Source organism: Passer domesticus, chromosome 30 (assembly GCF_036417665.1).
Source record: "Passer domesticus isolate bPasDom1 chromosome 30, bPasDom1.hap1, whole genome shotgun sequence".
NCBI classification, from domain to species: domain Eukaryota; kingdom Metazoa; phylum Chordata; class Aves; order Passeriformes; family Passeridae; genus Passer; species Passer domesticus.
The window spans coordinates 3,844,886-3,859,124 of record NC_087503.1 but is presented as its reverse complement, the minus strand read 5'-3'; the positions used below and the strand labels follow the sequence as shown (position 1 = coordinate 3,859,124).

The 14,239-nt window shown below is 54.9% G+C and overlaps 1 long non-coding RNA gene across 1 annotated transcript; it reads right to left on the bottom strand.

The window, feature by feature from the left end:
- Positions 1-6,466: 6,466 nt before the first annotated feature.
- Positions 6,467-12,553, bottom strand: LOC135287678 (uncharacterized). Its single transcript, XR_010351240.1, has 3 exons — positions 12,337-12,553; positions 6,758-6,836; positions 6,467-6,578 (listed from the first exon to the last, which is right to left on the bottom strand). It is a non-coding gene; the product is annotated as an uncharacterized LOC135287678 (long non-coding RNA).
- Positions 12,554-14,239: the final 1,686 nt, after the last annotated feature.

Here is a 14,239-nt window from a genome sequence, read left to right as displayed (position 1 = left end):
GCAAAGTCACAGCGCTATCCATGATTCCATGAGGCCCCACAGTGTCACAATGGTCCCTTGGTCTCACAGGGCCCCACAGTGTCACCATGGTCCCTTGCTTCCATGGGCCCTGTGCTGCTGCATTCCCCCCTCCCCTTCTCAGGCCACCCTGCCAGCTCAGAAATGCTCCTTGGGCCTCGGCCTTGGCCAACAGCCCCTGGGCTCAGCTCCTCTGCAGCTCAGCACAAACACTGCTCCAGGCACTGCTGCTGCCCAACCAGCTCCTGGTTGCTGTAGGAGCAGCCCTGGGAACTGCTTTTGTTCCCTCAGTGCCACAACATCCCTGTTCTCACAGTGCCAAAGAAAGCTGTTGATGCCAAGTGCGGCCAGGATGAACCATTGCTGTGACTGCAGCCCCTCTCTTGGGGCCCTACAAACAGCGCTGCAAAAGGAGCCCCTTGGAGCTCTCCTGGGCCAGCGACTCCCTCTGAGTGGGGCCTCTCCCAGCCGGGAACTCTCCCGTTTGCTGCACTCGGGGATCCTGAACAACGAGGGAGCCCGGGCTGATCCCCCACTCCTCCAGGCTCAACCCTTCACCCGCTGGGGAGATGCCAAAGCATCCACAGGGAGCATTTCCCGCCCTCAGGGGAATTTCTTACAGGTGCCTTGCACTGACTCTTTGTGTCTGTGTGCACACAGGAGTGCCTGTGCTGGGGAAATGTGGCAGAAATGCTGCTCTCGGAGGGGTTGGAGTGCCTTGGATAGCTGACTCAGTCAGGCCTGGAAGAAAGGTTAAGTCACAAGGTCTAAGTGAAGTTAAATTATCTAAGAGTTGTTCTTTTGCTAAGTCATTATGTTTACTATAAGTTAATAGCCGAGTTAAATAATATTAAATGTTATTCCTCTGTTAAATTTCAAAGTCATATGTTATAAATTAGGTTAAATACTGCTAAACTCTCTTCTTCTGCTAAATTGTGATGTTGAAGGTATCAGTTAAGGTTAAAGTGGAAGTCAAGTTCTGTTCAGTTTGAGCTCTGTTACACTTTTAGGCTGTATTCCTTTTATCCTTGCCCTCACTGTCCTTGTGGTACACACACACACACACACACAAAGGGACAGTTTTTTGTTCATTTCTGGTTTGATTGTGTGGAGGTTTTTTTTTGGTTTTGTTGTTGCTTTGTTTCTTTGGTGTGCCTGAAGTGTTCAGTCAGGAGTGCCTCTTGCCAAGGAACTTTGTGGTGCTGTCATGTAATATTAAATCTGGTTGTTGCTGATCTCTTGTCAAGGATTTTTTCAGCGCTCTCAAGCCCTCATTTATAACAGGGTGAAGGAGCCCTGGCTCAGGCTCTGGCCCTGGGGGACACGGGGACGCTGCCAGGGGGTCCCTGTCCCCCTGTCCCACCCCCAGGGCCCCGGCCCCCCAGGAAAAGCCCCAGGCCCCCCGTGTCAGGCTCTGGGGTCGATCTCGTGGAACATCCTCTGGGGGAGGCTGCGGCACCGGGGGCGGGGGGACCCAGGGGGACAGGGGACCCCGCTGTGCACGAGCAGCATTGGACTGCTCTGGGGAACTGTGAGGGGGGCTGGGGCAGAGTGACCTCCCCAGTGACCTCACACAGCCCCTGTGATGACACACAGCCCCTTTGTGATGACACATCCCTCATTATGATGTCACAGTTAATCTTGTGATATTACACAACCTACCCTGGGATGTCACACAGCCATTCTGTGATGTCACAACCCCTCTGAGATGTCACACAGATACCCTGTGATGGCAGAATCCATTGTATGATGTCACAGAGCCTACTCTATGATGACACAGGCAACTCAGTGATGACACACTACTGCTCTGTGATGTCACAAAGCCCCTTCATGATATCACAGGGCCAGTGCTAGGATATCACTCTGCAATATCATAAAGCTCCACTGTGTTGTCCCAGAAGATTCGGTGATATCACAAAGTTACCCTGTGATGTCACAGTCTGTTCTGTGATGTCACAGCTGGCTCTATGATGTTGCTCCGTCACCCGGTGAGGTCACAACCCACTCTCTGATGTCACAGAGCCACCTTCCATGATGGCAGACACTGCTCCGTGGCCTGACATCCTACTCTGTGACATAACAGACAGTTCTGTGATGTCACAACACCCTCAGTGATGTCACAAAACCCTCTCTGTGATGTCATACTGCTACTCTGTAATGTCACAGCACACACTTTGACCTCACACCCTTTTTTATGATGTCATACTGCCGTGCCATGATGTCACAGCCTGCTCTGTGATGTCACACAGAATCCCCTCTAGGATGCTCTAGCTGCTCAATGACCTCACACAACAAATTCTGTCATGTCACAGACCAACCTGTGACCTCACACAGCCCACTCTGTGCTGTCACACAGCCCCTTGCTGACATCACAGCTGCTCTGTGCCTCTAGGACACAGCCCAGAGGTGCCGCTGTGACACAGCCCCCTCTGGGACATCCCCCAGCCCCTGCCAGTGCTGAGCCCCTGTCAGCTCTGTCTGTGCCCTGCTGCTGTCCCTGAGCTGCCCTGGCAGTGCCCCAGCCCTGCTGGGCTGTGCACAGGAGCTGCTCCTGGCCAGAGCTGTCTCTCTGCAGCGCTGCCCTTGCCAGGAGCTGCCTCTGGGCCAGGAGCCCGGCCCAGCTCAGCAGCACAGACACAGCACAAGGACTTGAATGACCCTCTGGGGCTTTGGTGCTCTTTGCATCAGACTCAGTCCCTCAGAGTGTGCTCAGAAACCTCTTAACAACTCAAAGTGAAAGTGAAAAACACAGAAGTTTTCTTGAAGGTTAATGGGTCCCATTGAAGGACAGGTCTGAGAAAGTGTCCCCAGATTTCAGGTAGAGCAGAACACTGGAGGCAGTGATGACAGGTGGGGACAAGCAAGGGAAAGGTGTCTCTGATGCTGAGCAATCCTGCGCCTCTGTCCCTGCAGGCTGTCATCAGCCCCCTGCTGCCCCTCCTGGCTGGCCCCTTCCTTTGCTGACAGCTCTGCCTCCTGCCTGCCTCTGCCTGCCCACACAAAGCCTTGGGCTGCTCCAGGCGCCTTCTGGGGGATGTGTTGCACCACAGCCCTTCCCTGGCAGGGAAACTCCTTTCCCCTGCTGTCCAGTCTGGGCCTCCCCAGCTGCCCTTTGAGCCATTATCTTTCTCAGGATCATTCCCACTATGAAGAAAAGCTCCAGCCTCTCTGAAACCACCCTTCAATCCCTCCCAGGCTACTCCTGTTCTGTCCTCAGTCTCCACACCACTGAGCCCAGAGCCATCAGCCTCTCCCTGCTGGTTATGTGATGAGGCCTCCAAACCCCATCTTGGGAGATGTTTGGGTCCTCACCAAGATCTGTGAAAATGGAAAAATAGTGGTCAAAGTTATTTTATTACAAATCTTGCAGTGACAGAACAAAGGCCAATATCTTTGAACTGAATAAGGGTGGATTTAGATTTGTTAGAAGGAGGAAATAGTTTACAATGATGATAGTGGCACAAAACTCTAACTGTTTTTCCAAAGAAGGGGATCCCCCATCCCAGGAATTGGGAAATCTCCCAATCCTAGGAACCCAAGAGCAGGAGCTTTGTACAGCCTGACCCAGCGAAACCCTCTCATCCCCAAGGACAGAATTCCTGTTGTGTGGGTTCTCTGCTGTGCTGGGTGCCCTCACAACGCTTCTGGCCAGAATGTCTGCTGAGGGCAGCCAGGCTGCTGCAGGGGCAGTGACCTCCCAGCCATCACCATGGCAGCCCTGTCCCCTGGGCCTGGCTCTCCTCTTTCCTCTGCCCCTGCCTTATCTCTGCTGGCATGAAGAGTTTTCTCATTCATAGCTTGTCCCCAAGGTGCTGGGGCCAATGGCTTCCCAGGCAGGCTCCCGGAGCAGAAGTGGCTTTTCAGAGCCCAGGCAGAAATGAGCCCTGAGGCAGCAGCTCTGCAGTGCTGGCCACCAGGCCAGGCTGCCAAGGGAGGCTTCTGGCCATGCCCTGCAAGCAGCTGCTGCTGCCAAGGTGCCTTTGGTGCCTCAGGCTCTGCCTGGCACAGCTCCCAGCACGGCACTCTGCCCTTGTGCCCGAGCCCTTCCCTGTGCTGGGGCTGGCCTGGGGCTTTTCCTGCAGCGGGACCTGCCCTGCTCCTGGCACAGGAAAGGCAGTTCCTGCTGGAGCAGGAGGCTCTGCCTGCCATGGGCTCCAACAACTCCAGCCAGGTCCTGATGACTGCAAAATTGCTTCCTACAGCACTATATAAAAATAATTGTTATAATTCCAGTACTATGGTGAAATAACTGTGGTTAAGATCTTTCTACTAATCATGATCACAATCCATCAGGGCTGTATTTATGTAAATATATCTGTCATTCCATCATTAATCCTGTGGGACAAATTGCATTAACGTTCCATTCCACCTGTCCAATCTTTACACCTTTGAAAAAGTCTGGGGCTGGGATGGGATCCAATCACTCCCAGTCTCCTGTATTAAAAGGAATTTTAGAAGTCTAGGGGCCCTGCAGGGGTTTGAGGATCCATGGTGGCTGTTGGGGGTAATTTCTCCACCTCATGTCTCAACAGAAATTTCTCCAATAAAGAAATAAAGCTTTTGCCTGAAGCTCCCACTGTGCCCATGACTGGAGCCCCTGTGAGTGTCTGGGACATCCCGGCCCTTTGGCAGTCTGGGGACTCCTGGGATGTCACCGTGGAGCCCCTGTGAGTACCTGTGACAGATCGGTGCCTTTGCAGCTCAAGGTGCCCTGTGGTGTCACCATGGAATGGCTGTGACTGCCTCTGAGCACAGGGCTCTTTAGCATCCCCAGAAACCCCTGGGAGGTGTCCATGGAGCCCCTGTGTCTGCCTGTGACCTTCCAGCTCTTGAACAGCCTGGAGACTCTTGGAAAGTCCCCATGGAACCCTTTTGAGGGCCTGTGACAAATCTGATCCTTAGTGGGCAACCATCGCCAGCTCCATTCCTGTGGTCAGTTTCCATGGCAACCATCCCCAGCCCCCTGTTGCCCCAGATCCACAGAATTGGCTGAGCTGGGAGGGACCCATCAGGATCCTGGAGTCCAACTGCTGGCCCTGCACAGGACACTCCAACAATGCCAGCCTGGGCCTGGCAGCGCTGTCCAAAAGCTGCTGGAGCCCAGAGAGCCCTGGAGCTGGGACCTTTCCCTGGGGAGCCTGGGCACTGCCCCAGCAGCCTCTGGGGAAAAACCTTTTCCTGAGATCCAACCTGAGCCTGCCCCGACTCAGCTGCAGCCGTTCCCTCCAGTCCTGTCCCTGGGCACCAGAGGGAAGAGGTTCCCACAGCCCCAGCCAGGGACCCGCTCCCAAGGCTGCTGCCATGGCCACCAGGGCTGGGACCAGCTGGGATGCTCGATTTCCATGGGCCAGAGTTCAGGAATGGGATTCCCCAATTTCCTGCTCCCGCTAAAACCGCGCTGCCGCTTTCTGCCTTCCCGCACCCCACGGAAAGCACAAAAGTCAAGGAGCCCAGGCAGGGATAAGAACAATTTACTGGGGACAGCAACGAGATAAAGAACAAACAGGAACAGAAACAATACTGTAACAGAAGGGAAAAGAAAAACTATTTACAGGGAAAACCAAAACACAACTCACTGGCTCTTCCTGGCCAGGTATTTCCTCCTGCCTGGAAAGGACACCTTTCTCCTCAGGGAGAGAGTCCCTTTCCTGCCCCTGGCAACGACCTGAGGAGAGAGTGAATATAATGACATGGCCCTAGCCAGATCCTCATGTTCTTCAATCCCACATCATGTCATTGGCAGGAGCAGGAAAAGGGACAGGTGTCTTTCCTGCATGGATTACAAGGAACATGGATCACAGGTCTCTTCCCAACGTGGGTCCTACAATTGGGTATGAAGCTGGAGCCAGGCACGAAGCTCTCCCTGCAGGGACATTTGCAGGGCTTCCCTTACCGGTGCTTCCGTAGGTGTCTGTTCAAGACAGAGCTCTGGGTGAAGCTCTTCCCACACTGGGGACACTCATAGGGCCTCTCCCCAGTGTGGATGCACTGGTGCCTGACGAGATGAGAGATGTACTTGAAGCCCTTCCCGCAGTCAGGGCAGAGGAAGGGCCTCTCATCCGTGTGAATCCGCTCATGTATGAGGAGACTGGAGCTGGTGTGAAACCTCTTCCCACACTGGGGACACTCGTAGGGCTTCTCCCCAGTGTGGATGCGTTGGTGGGTGACGAGCTCAGAGCTGCACCTCAAGCCCTTCCCACACTCCCCACACTCATAGGCCCATTCCCCGGTGTGGATCATCTGGTGCTGGATCAGGGTGCTGCTCTGCCTGAAGCTCTTCCCACACTCCAAGCACTTGTAGGGCTTCTCTCCATCATGAGGCTGCTCATGGGCCACCAGCTCCACGCTCTGGCTGAAGCTCTGTCCACCTTCCTGGCACAGGGTGCAGCCTTTCACCTCAGAGCAACCTGGGCTGGGTTTGGTGCCCCTCCTCCTGTGGGATCTCTGGGACTTTTCCTCCGCCTTGGATTTCTGCCCTGCGCAGCTGCTCAAATCTGCCTCTTCCTTGAGTTTCTGTTGTGAGGATTTGTCCTCCCTGATCTCCATCCTCAGCTCCTTGTCTGGGGCAGGAAGGACAAGGAGAGGATGGGATTTGCCCCTATGCCACAGGGAAAGGGAAGAAGATTCCCCAATGCATCCCCAGCAGGACAGCAGTGGGATTGTCCTGCAGCCGGGAGCATTGCTGGACTGGGAGATGGAGCAGGAGAGAGGGACAAAATGGCACTGACTTCCTCCTCACCTGCCTGTGTGTCCCGGGCCATCTTTCTCTTCCTCACAGACTCCTCCTCCATCCAGCCAAGGCTTGGGAATGAGAAATCCTGGTTTGGGGAAAAATATAGCATATGAGTACATTGGATTAGGGGGTTCCTCCTGCCCAAGTCAATCTCTATTGTCGCAGCACATCCACAACAAGCCCCTGTGAGCAACCTGCACTCCCAGAGCCCGGAGCACGCTTGCTTAACCTGCTGATGGACAAGGCCAGAGACAGCTCCAAATGCAGTTTATTGCAATGTAGAGGGTACAGGCACAGAGACAAAATGGGGCTGAGGACACAAGGTTTGATAAGGGGGAAAGGGGCGGGTCTGAGGGCCAAGGGCCAATGGGAACTGAGCACAGGTGGTGCAGAGGAGGGGCAGCCAACTGGGGAACCAATGAGGTAACAGGGGTGGAGCATTGCAGTAAATCGGGACCAATGGGGGACAAGAGAGGGGAGAACATTCTAGGGGGAGCACATATAAGGAAAAAAAGGGCAGCTGGACTGGGTGATACCAGTGAAGCCTGCTGCATTCACATGAGCCTGCAAATGCTGATGGTGAGACCATTGTCCTCAGAGGGGTGTCTCTCTCTGACCCTGGTCACCTTTGCCCTGAGCTATTACAGTTCCAGTGTTGGGCACCTGGGCCTCCACACTCTAGAAGTCACTGGGAATCTGGTGCTCATATAAATCCCCAAAACACCGAGATCTGGTCCCCCAAAATGCATACATGACCAAGATTCAGCAAAAACACCCAACCTTGGTTTCTCCTCTCTGGTCTCTCCACTTTGGGCTCCTGGAGGCCCCCCTGTCTGGGTTGCTGCGGGTCAGGTTTGTATTGGTGTTCCCCTCTCTGGGCTGCTGGAGCTCCTGGCAATCCCACAGGTTCCCCTTGTCTGGGCTCACCACTTTGGCATCACAGGCGTCCCAGGGGTCAGCACTGTCCCGGGTCCCTGTTTCAGAGTCCTGGGGTATCCATGGATCCCCCCCGTCCATGCTGCAACATGTCCAGGCTTCTGGAGCACCTCCAGCTCTCGCATTGCCCGTTTCTGCTGCCCCCAGTGCCGGTTTCCCTGCCAGCCCTGCCGGTCCCGGGCGATCCCCAGGTGGCTCTGGGCTGACAGTGCAGCCCCTGGGCCGGGCAGAGCCAGCCCCAGCACGGGGGGACCCTGCATCCTCCGCTGCCTCGGCAGCCGCGCCCAGCGCCGGGCACAGAGCTCGGGCAGCCCCCGCCGCCCCCTGCCCAGGGAGCCCCGGGGACCCCCGCAGCCGGGGCTGGCTCTGAGCGAGGCGGCCCCGAGCCCGGCTGCGTGGCCAGGGGGGCACGGCGAGCCCGGGGCCTCTGTGCCAGCGCTTCCCCCGCTCTCCCTCAGCCTTTGCCCGGCCCGGCCCCCGAGCACAGAGCTCTGCCCGGGGCTCCCGACCCGAGGGGCGGCTCCGGGCCCGCCCGGCCGCTCCCGGCTTCCACAGCCCGCCCGGGGCCGCCAACAAAACGTCCCAGCAACAAATCCACAAACCAGCCACTGCCACCCTGTCCTGCTGCGCCTTCCCAGGGACCCCAACCCCGCGGCGATGCCCCCGGTGCATCGGGACAAAAAGCTGCTCCAGCCCAGCCCCTCGGAAGCCCCAGCTGCGGCCCGTCCCTGGCACAGCGATCCCGGCAGCTGCCCCGCTGTGGCAGCTGCGGCTCTGGAGCAGGGAGGCTCTGCGGGACCCCCGGGCTGGGCCCCTCCCTGCCCGCTGGTGTGTCACACACAGGGAACGCTGGGGCTGTCACCGCTGGGGTGTCACACACAGGGGAACGCTGGGGGCTGTCACTGCTGGGGTGTCACACACAGGGGAACGCTGGGGCTGCCCCCTCCTGCCCTGTCCCCAACAGCTCTGCCAGCACCTTGAGGGGACACAAAGGCTGAGCCAAAGTGTCAGAATTTCAGAAGGGACCGAGCTGGTAGGGGCCCTTTGGGATCAACAATTCACAGAATGTCAGAATGACAGAATTACTGGGTTGGAAGAGACCTTCAAGACCATCAATGCCAACTCAGCTCTAACACGTCAACTAGATCATGGCACCAAGTACCACATCTACTCTTTTTTTTCAACACATCAAGATCCACCACCTTCCCAGGCAAACCAATGCAACTCTTTATCACCCTTTCTGTAAAAAACTTTTTCCTAATATTCAATTTATATTTCTCTTGGTTCAGCTTAGAACAGTGTCCTCTGTTTCTGTCAGTTGAGGCCTGGAGAAAGAGACTGACCCCCATCTGAATTCAACCGCCTTTCAGGAAACTGTAGATGTAGAGAGTGATAAGGTCGCCTCTGAGTCTCCTCTTAACCAGGATAAACAACTCCAGCTCCCTCAGTCATTCCTTAAAAGACTTGTGTTCCAGACCAGCCTTGTTGCCCTTCTCTGGACACGCTCCAGCCCCTCCATGGCCATCCTAAATTGGGGGGCCCAGAACTGGACACAGCACTCGAGGTATGGTGCCAGAAGAGGGGAAGAATGCCAAGTACACCAGTGCCGAGTACAGGGCAAGAATGACCTCGCTGCTCCTGCTGGCCACACCATTCCTGATCCAGGCCAGGAGCCATTGGCCTTCTTGGCCACCAGGGCACACTGCTGGCTCATGTTCAGCCGGCTGTCGAGCAGTACCCCAGGTCCCTTTCTGCCTGGGCACTGTGCAGCCACACCATCCCCAGCCTCTGGCATTGCAGGGGGTTATTGTGGCCAAAATGCAGGACTGGGCATTTGGACTTATTAAACTTCATCTGATTGGACTCTGCCCATCCCTCCAACCATTAAGATCTCCCTGCAGAGCCCTCCTACCTTCCACCAGATGGATACACACTCCCAGCTCAGTGTCATCTGCAGGTTTACTAACGAAGGATTCAATCCCCTCATCCATGTCATCAATAAAAACATTGAACAGAGCTGGCCCCAGCACAGAGCCCTGAGGGACAGCACTGGTGCCTGGCTGCCAGCTGGATGCAGCAGCGCTCACCAGCACTCTCTGGGCCGGCCATGCAGCCAGTTCTGAACCCAGCACAGAGTGCCCCTGTCCCAGCCCTGGGCTGCAGCTTCTCCAGGAGTGTGCTGTGGGAGACAGTGCCAAAGGCCTTGCTGGAGTCCAAATAGACACATCCACAGCCTTTCCTGCATCCACCAGGAGGGTCACCTGGTCATAAAAGGAGACCAGGTTGGTCAAACACGACCTACCCCTCCTGAACCCCTGCTGGCTGGGTCTGATACCCTGGCCATGCTGGAAGTGCTGAGTGATGACACTCAGTATAAACTGTTCCATTTCCTTAGTGGGTACTGAGGTCAGGTTGACTGGCCTGTAATTACCAGGATCCTCCTTCCCACCCTTGTTGTGAATGGGTGTCACATTGGGCAGCTTCCAGTCATCTGGAACCTCCCCAGTGAGCCAGGACTGCTGGTAAATGATGGAGAGCGGCTTGGAAAACTCATCTGCCAGCTCCCTCATCACCCTGGGGTGGATCCCTTCTGCGCCCATGGATTTATGAACATCCAAGCAGCTCAGCAGTTCTCTGACTGCCTCCTCTTGGGTAATGGGGGCACCATTCTGCTCCCTGACACCATCAACCAACCCAAGACGACAGTTGTCTAAAAGACAAGCCATCTTCCCACTAAAGAGTGAGGCAAAAAAGTCATTAAGCGCCTCTGCTTTCTCCTCATCTGCAGTTACCAAGTTCTCTGCTACATCTAATAAAGAACAAAGACTGATCTTATCCATCCTTTTATTGTTAATATATTTGTAAAAGCATTTTTTATTATCCTTTGCACAAGTCACCATTTTAAGTTCAAACTGAACTTTGGCCTCACTAATTTTCAATCTACATGCTCTATTAGCCACGTGAAATATTTCCTGAGAGACCTGACCCTTCTTCCAAAGATGATGTACACTCTTTTTATTCTTAAGTTCCTCCAAAACCTCCTTGCCCATCCAGGCTAGATGTTTGCCTCCTCACCTCATCTTTCAGCACACAAGGACAGTCTGTTCCTGTGCCCTCAAGATCTCTGTTTTGAAGCACATCCACTTTTCCTGAACCCCTTTGCTTTTAAGGACTGCTTCCCAAGGAACTCTTTGAATAAGCCTCCTAAATAGGTCAAAGTCTGCTCTCCAAGAGTCTAGTATAAAAGTCTTATTGATGTTCCTCCTGACTTCACCAAATATCGAGAATTCTATAATCTCGTGATCACTCTGCCCCAGGTGGCTTCCAACCACCACATCTCCCACCAGCCCATCTCTATTTGCAAACAGCAAGATTTAACATAGTACCTCCCCTGGTGGGCTTACCCATCAGCTGAAACAAAAAGTTGTCCTCCACACACTCTAAAAATTTCCTGGACAGCCTTTTTGTCAGCTGTATTGAGTTCCCAACAAATGTTCGGCAAGTTGAAATTGCCTACAAGAACAAGGGCTGATGATCCAGAAACATTCTCTAGGTGCTTATAGAATGAGTTGTCCACCTCTTCTACCTGGTTGGGTGGATGATAACAGACTCCCAGTAGGATGTCAGCCTTGTTGGCCTTCCCCCTAATTCTCACCCACAGGCATTCAGCTCCATCCTCATTAGTTTCAATACCTATGGTGTCCAAAGCCTCCCTAATATAAAGGGCCACCCCTCCACCTCTTCTCCCTTTCCTATCTCTCCTGAAGAGCTTGTAGCCATCCAGTGCAGTCCTCCAGCCATGTGAGTCATCCCATCACATTTCATGATGGCAATTACATCACAGCTCTGCTGCTGCACCATGGCCTCCAGCTCTTCCTGTTTGTTACCCATGCTGTGTGCACTGGTATCCATGCACCTCAGCTGGGCTGCTGATTTCACCCCTAACTCAGGCTTACCACCCTTGGGCCTGCTTCCAGACAGCCCAACTGCATCCCCTTCCCCCTTCAAGCCTAGTTTAAAGCCTTCTCAACAAGTTCTACCAGTTCATGAGCTAAAAACCTTCATGAGCAAAAGCCCTTAACAGAGAGATGGAGCCCATCAGGTTCCAGCAGGCCAGGTGCTGTAAAAGTTGCCCCATGACCAAAGAGTCCAAAATTCTACTGATGACACCAACCCTTGAGCCACTTGTTCATGATGTGGCTCTCCTATTGCTTTCACAGTTTTTCTCAGACACCAAAGGGACTGAGGAAAAGACTACCTGTGTCCCTGTCCTATCAACCGCTTGTCCCAGTGCCTTAAAGTCCCTTTCAATTGTCCTGACACTCCTCTTTTCAGTCTCATCACTGCCAGCCTGGAGTATCAGCAGTGGGTAATAATCACAGGGCTGAATCAGCCCAGGCATTCTCTCAGTAATATCCTCTACCCAGGCCCCAGGGAGGCAGCAAACCTCTCTGTGGGGTGGGTCCGGTTTATATATGGGGCCCTCTGTTCCCCTCAGAAGGGAGCCACCCACCATGATTACCCTTCTTTCCTTTTTGATGTTAGAGGTGGTAATCCCTCTCACAAACGAATTACAATTGTGAGGCTCACTGGGCAGAAAATTTTCTTCTAAATCATCTGGCTGGCTCTCCAGATGCAGGGGCTCATACCTGTTCTGAAGTGGCACCTGCCTTGGAAGAGGGAGACAGGAGGAATTTTTATTATTTCCTCCTTGAGAAGATATCCACCCCCACTCCCCTTCATCTGCCAGGCGTCCTTCTATTGTCTAACAGTGGGATGCATAAAAGAGACTGGGAACCAAGGAGAGCGTTGCTGCACTGCCAGACCTCATGGAACCAGAGATCCATTGTGACACTGTAGGGCCTTGGGAGACCAAGGATCCATTGTGACACTGCGGGGCCCAAGGATTCAAGGGACTTTGTGACACCAAGGGGTTCCATGGAACCAAGGGGACATTGTGACACTGAGAGGCCTCATGCAATCATGGAAGCCATTGGCACACTCTGGGGCCTCAAGGAACTGTGGTGACACCAAGCTGGGTGTGAGTGTGGATCTGCTGGAGGGTAGGAGGGCTCTGCACAGGGCCCTGGACAGGCTGGATCCAGGACCCAAATCCAACAAGGTGAAGTTTAACATGACCCAGTGCTGGATCCTGCACTTTGGCCACAACAACCCCTGCAGCACTACAGGCTGGGGACAGAGTGGCTGGACAGCAGCCAGGCAGAAAGGGACCTGCAGGGACTGAGGGACAGCAGGCTGGACATGAGGCAGCAGTGTGCCCAGGTGGCCAAGAAGGCCAGTGGCTCCTGGCCTGGATCAGGAATGGTGTGGCCAGCAGGAGCAGGGCAGTGATTCTTCCCCTGTGCTCAGCACTGGTTGGGCAGCACCTCGAGTGCTGTGTCCAGTTCTGGGCCCCCCAATTTAGGAAGGACATGGAGGGGCTGGAGCATGTCCAGAGAATGGCAATAAGGTTGGTCAGGGGTCTGGAACACAAGTCCTGTGTGGAGTGGCTGACGGAGCTGGGGTTGTTTATCCTGGAGAAGAGGAGGCTCAGGGGAGACAAGGCAGTGTCAGGGCACAGATTGGACTTGATGATCTCCAAGGACTTTTCCAACCCTACAGATTCTGGGATTCTCTGGAACCACCCTTGGAGCAGTGGCAGGATGAGCCCTGGGCCTCCTCTTCAGAAGCTGCAGCAGCCCAGGTCCCTCAGCTTCTCCTGCCAGCCCCAAAGCCCATCCTGTCAGTCCTGCAGAGCCTCTGCAGCTCCTCCTCATTGCCCAGAACAGGGAGCCCCACAGGCAGACACAGCAGCCCAGATGTGCCTCCCTGGCCTGGGGTGCCTCTGGCAAGGGAGCAGCACCAGGCACTGCAGGAGCCTGCAGACAATTCCTGCAGCACTTGGAGGATGATCCTGGTCCCCAAGGGACGTTCCCATGGGGCCAAGTCAGGGTCTGCAATGGGGAGTGGGGCCAGAGAGGAAAGGGCAAACATGGATGGGCTGTTTGCAGGGGAGGGAACAGGGCTGGGCAAGAGGAAGAAATTTGTAGCAGGAAAGAGTAAAGAAAATAGAGGTGATGAAAAGGAAATTATGAGGGCAGTTTGGGGGTGGCTGCCAGGCAGCCCTGGCTTTGAGCAACAGCGTCTGCAGTGGCACAGGAAACTCCTAGCTGATGGGAACAAACTTTCTGGCTGACTGCAGAGGCCAGGACAAAGCTGAGTGGTTTCCCTGGTGTCCCCCAGCCCTTGCTGGCCCCAGGGGCTGATGGCATTTGTGCTCCCTCAGGTTGATGTCCCCACAGCAGCAGCATGGGGGTGCTCCCGCCTGCTCTGTGCAATGCAAACAGGGGCTCCTGAGCCAGTGCTGCTGTGGCTGTGCCTGCAAGGATGCGGCACCTGTGTGAGCTGGGGGAGAGGCCAGGGCTGCAGAGGGGGGATGTTGTTGGCAGCTCCATCAGGACGCTCTGGGACGCTGCCCTGGGCTGTGCAGCGCCCTGGGGATGGATCAGCCCCTGCTCTGCTGTTCCTTCCCGTCTCCCCCAGGGCCCTTGC